Here is a 5,137-nt window from a genome sequence, read left to right on the forward strand (position 1 = left end):
AAAAAAAAAAAAAAAGTGCAAGAAAGCAAGGCAACATTTGAGGAGAGCAGTGTTATTATTCATTTTAGCATCAGCATTTTATAAAGAAGCAGAATTTATCAATTAATTTCATGTTAGTTATGTCATTCTTGACAAGTGTTATGTATTGACTGTAGCAAATATAACTAATGTGGTGAATCATACAGAATGTCCTATGTATCTCTATACATTGTTCTTTGTTTCTGAAATTATAATCCTCTGACTATGAATGTGTTACATATAACTTCTTAACGACTTCTATATAATATCTGTATAATTGAAGAGAAAAAAATTGTGTTTTCTTTTGTGTAGATTTTTAGTAGAGTTGCTTTTAATTTTCCCCCGTACCATTGAAGATAAAAATAGAATTATATACAGTACAAATAAATTCGTATGTATACATATAGCTAAATACAAAGAACCATAATGAGACAAATAAGGGTGATCACCTAAATGCTTTTTGCACCAGTTAAAGAAAATATATGATAGCATATTAATCAATTAGGTCTTCAGAACTGGAAATACACTGATTAATTGAACCCAGGAGACTCTGTTATCATTAGGGCAAACAGAAAAATAGAAGAAAGAATTGGCTCGGTACACTTAGTGATCAACCTTAATCCGCTTGAGATGGTCATGTCCTGCAAAGCTGCTAAGTTTCATTCATTGCTGCCTGTGTGTCAAGGTCCTTCAGATAAACACATTAAACTTACATCACAAGAATACCTAGGTTTATTACTCTGAAGTATCTAAAGGCACATGGTGTCTTCACAGATAACAGAGCTCAGAGGACAAGATTTAAAATCATATTTTATGGGACTAGCAGGCATGAGGCCTTGCATGAATTAAATATTTGAACACAAGTAACTTTGTAGTCCACTAAATGGATTAATGGTTTCCCAATGTCAGGTCTTCTCCCTCAAAAATTTGCCTCCTGTCCAACACAAGATAAATATAATACATTTGTGTGTTTGGCCTAATCCTTGATTTATGATTGAAATATATTAATTTGGCAGCTATCCAAATATCCTGTTGCTCCTCTTCTCTGGAATACAAAGGCTTATTATAGGCAATACCTAAAGATCTTTAAGCCCATGAAATTTTCTACTTTTATTGTAGGGTTCAGAGCCACAAGGCTTTAAACAGTCTCCCAGGACCCAGTGATACATAATCAATACAATCTCCAAGGAATAAGGTTGATTGTTACAACACTCTTAAAATTACAGGAGCCTATGCTAAATTTTTAATCATACTTGCACTGGGTTAACATATTTGGACCCTGTCATAACCAGATGAAACACAGGATGAAAGTCGATAAGCCTTGTGTACTGGCCAGTTTGTGTCAACTTGACACTGCTGGAGTCATCACAGAGAAAGGAGCTTCAGGTGAGGAAATGTCTCCATGAGATCCAGCTGTGAGACATTTTCTCAATTAGTGATCAAGCTGGACCTTGTGGATCCAGACTAACATCCCTGGGCTGGTAGTCTTGGGTTCTATGAGAAAGCAAGCTAAGCTTGGCAGTGGTGGCACATGCCTTTAATCCCAGCACTTGGGAGGCAGAGGCAGGTGGATTTCTAAGTTCGAGGCCAGCCTGGTCTACAGAGTGAGTTCCAAGACAGTCAAGGCTACACAGAGAAACCCTGTCTCGAAAAACCAAAAAAAAAAAGCAAGCTATGCCCCAGTGTAAGGGAATGCCAGGGGGGCCAGGAAGCAGAAGAGGGTGGGTTGGTGAGCAGGAGGAGGGGGAAAAGGGGAGGGAGGAGGGAACAGTTTTTTTTCTTTTTCTTTCTTTTTTATTTTTATTTTTTCGGAGGGGAAATCTGGAAAGGAGATATCATTTGACATGTAAATAAAGAAAATATCTAATAAAAAATAAGAAAGCAAGCTGAACAAGCCAGGGGAAGCAAGCCAGTAAGGAACATCCCTCCATGGCCTCTGCATCAGCTTCTGCTTCCTGACCTGCTTGAGTTCAAGTTCTGACTTCCTTTGTGATAAACAGCAATGTGGAAGTGTAAGCTGAATAAACCCTTTCCTCCCAAACTTGCATCTTGGCCATGATGTTTGTGCAGGAATAGAAACCCTGATTAAGACACAACATAGATTTGTATTATTCAGGCTGATGCACCCTAGGTAGATTCACTGGGCAGACATCACCTCTGGTGTTGTGTATGTGGCTTCTGAAGAGATAAACATCTGTCAGTAAATGTTCATCCTCAATCATAATGGGTTTCTATGAAAAGTAAAAAACTTCACTGCTTCATATCACTTGAGCTAGCAGGTCTTCTAATTGTATTTGTGTGATTTTATTCCTAACACTGAACACAAATCCTCATGCACTTAGAGGAGTTTCACCACCAGCACCCTGCATCAAGTTTGACTGTTCATAAAATGTCATCCTATTATAAGAAAGTAGAATATTACCAAAATAACAAAATCCTTTCACAAGAAGGAAGTTACAACACATTCCATTGAAATCCAGGTTAATAAATACAAACATGATCTAACCCAAATGAAAAAATCTAGAATAGTCGTTCTTGATCTTCCTAATGCTGCAACACTTAAATTTCTTCATGTTGTGATGACTCCCAACCATAAAATTATGTTATTGCTATTTCATAACTATAATTTTGCTACTGTTCTGAATCATAATATAGATATTTGATATGCAAGATATCCAATATGAGATGACTGTTAAAGAGTTGATAAACCCCCAAATGGGTCACAATCTACAGATTGAAAAAGCTTGATCAATGAAAGAAAATAAAGTTCTAGATTCTTATGAGTTGAGAAAATTTAATCACTAAGTTATAAAAAATTAAACACACTAATAAAAAACAACAATATTGTAGCAGTTATAAAATCTACCACTAATAAAGCCTGGATTCTGATATATTCAGTAGAGTTCTACTAAACTTTAAAACAATAACTTTGTGTGTGTGTGGGGGGGGTGCTGGTGTGTGTGTGTGTATGCATGTATGTACATAAGTATGTATGCACACATCTCTATGGAAGTTTGTGTACCATGACAAATTAGTTTTATCTTAAATATATAGGTTTGACCCAATATATCTAAATAAATAATGCAATGCAAAACATAAACAAGCTTAAAGTTATAGATGATATTGTCTCAGTAGACACAGAAATGGTATTTGGCAAACTTCTTTATAACTTCCTGATAAAAGTCCTGAAGGAATTACAAATAGGAAGACTAAAAGGGAGAGATATAACAGTGTTGTAGCTATTTTAACACAAAATGCAATGAGGCTGGAATGCTACACCCAGTTTTTATTGAGTATAATGAATAAAATATTAACAAGTACAATATTTCAAAAGAAATTCAACCAAGAAAAAAGCAGGTAAATTAGTTAGTTTAAGCCTATGCAAAATATCGCCACTAAAACCTACACCAAGAAATTCTTAGATCTTTCAACAAAGTAAACAGAAAACTCAGCACAAAAAAACAAAGGATTCTATATAACCATAACAAAGTTGGAAAAAAATAATTCCATTTATATGAAATACTTTCCAGAAAAATAAAATACTTAGAAATAAATTAGTCAATGATATAAAAGGACTTCACAGTAGAATTTTTTAGGACAGTAATTGAAGAAGACACTAGAAGATTAAAATACCTCCATGTTCAGGGATAGCTAAAATAACATTGTGAAACAGCTATATCGTCTAAAGCAAGTATTAGAGGTGATGCAATCCTCTTCAGATCCCCAGTTAAATTCTCAATAGTATTAGTAGATCAATTTTAAAATTCACAGAGAAGCACAAAAAATTCCAAATAGAGAAATCATTAACAAAAAGCAGTGCAAACATATCTGAACTCATGACCTAACATTATATTATGGAACCACTTAACAAAAATAGTATAGTATTGACATAAAAAGAAATGTATATACAAATAGATAAGACAAAGCAGTCTAGAAGTGAACCCACACTCCAGTGTGTAATATTGATGAGTAGTAAAACACAGATAGATAAAACTAGTTAGATACAACTTAAAATGTCAAAAACCATAAATACCTTCAAACATCTAGAGGAAAATAGATAAATCACTTAGAGAAAGGTACAAAGTCTTCCTTTAAGAGACTCCAGTAGAACATGAAATAATTCCAAATTCATCAAATGAGTTTCCATCAAATTAAGTCATTTCTGCATGGCAAGGAGATCAATATTAGGAATTCATAGACCTTATTCAGAAGAGGGAAAAATTGCTGCCAACTATGTATCAAATAGGATATTAACCAAACACATTACGAACTATAAAATGAATTTAGTTGTCCCAATCAAATAATACAACGGCAAGACACATAAGGCTAAACACAAATGGTCAATAAGTGCTTGAATCAACATCCTCAGAATCAGTGAAATGCAAATAAAAATGCTTTATGTTTCCATCTCACCTATTAGCATATCTATCCCCACAAAAACAAATGAGAATAGATGCTGTTGAAAACTGAAGACCATGAGAAACTTTACTTTCTGTCAGTGGAGTGTAAACTGGGAACCCCAGAGAGAATGTTCCTTCAGAACACTGAAAACACACAATCTTGCCAAATCATATTCAGTATAAAACTGAAAGTTTCTAAAAGATCAAACAACAAAAAGATTTGCATATTCACAGTTATTAGAACACTACGTAGTCTCTGTGTATGAATGAATAAAAAATGTGACAACATACAAACTTTCAGGCAGTAACAAAATTATAGAATTGTCATACTTTCAGACAAATGTGTGCAACTGGAGATTAGGTTGAACAAAATAAGTCAGATCCAGGAAAGCAGTTATCATGTATTTTCTCTCTAGGACAGAATTTGTCTACATTTAAGTTTATAAGTATGTGAGTTAAATCAAAGAATATAATTGGATATATGATGTGAAAACAGGAGAGTTATTTAGGGGAGAACAGAGTTTGGCAAAAGAGCATCAAGGGGATGAAAGACAATTGTAAAGGAGAGGGATGAAGAAGACTAATACATAATGACATATATTTGACACAATATCCTATTGAAGCCATTATCTGTGTGCCAATTAAAGAATGAATGTTAGGTATAGCAGAACTGATACACATACAAGCTCACAGAGGCCCTGTACAACTACCAGTCCTAT

The 5,137-nt window shown here is 34.3% G+C and overlaps 1 long non-coding RNA gene across 1 annotated transcript in view; it reads left to right on the plus strand.

The window, feature by feature from the left end:
- LOC116098391 overlaps positions 1-5,137 on the plus strand; it is a 6,779-nt gene that overhangs the window by 484 nt on the left and 1,158 nt on the right. The window lies entirely within an intron of this gene.

This window comes from Mastomys coucha, unplaced genomic scaffold (assembly GCF_008632895.1).
Source record: "Mastomys coucha isolate ucsf_1 unplaced genomic scaffold, UCSF_Mcou_1 pScaffold20, whole genome shotgun sequence".
Taxonomy (NCBI): domain Eukaryota; kingdom Metazoa; phylum Chordata; class Mammalia; order Rodentia; family Muridae; genus Mastomys; species Mastomys coucha.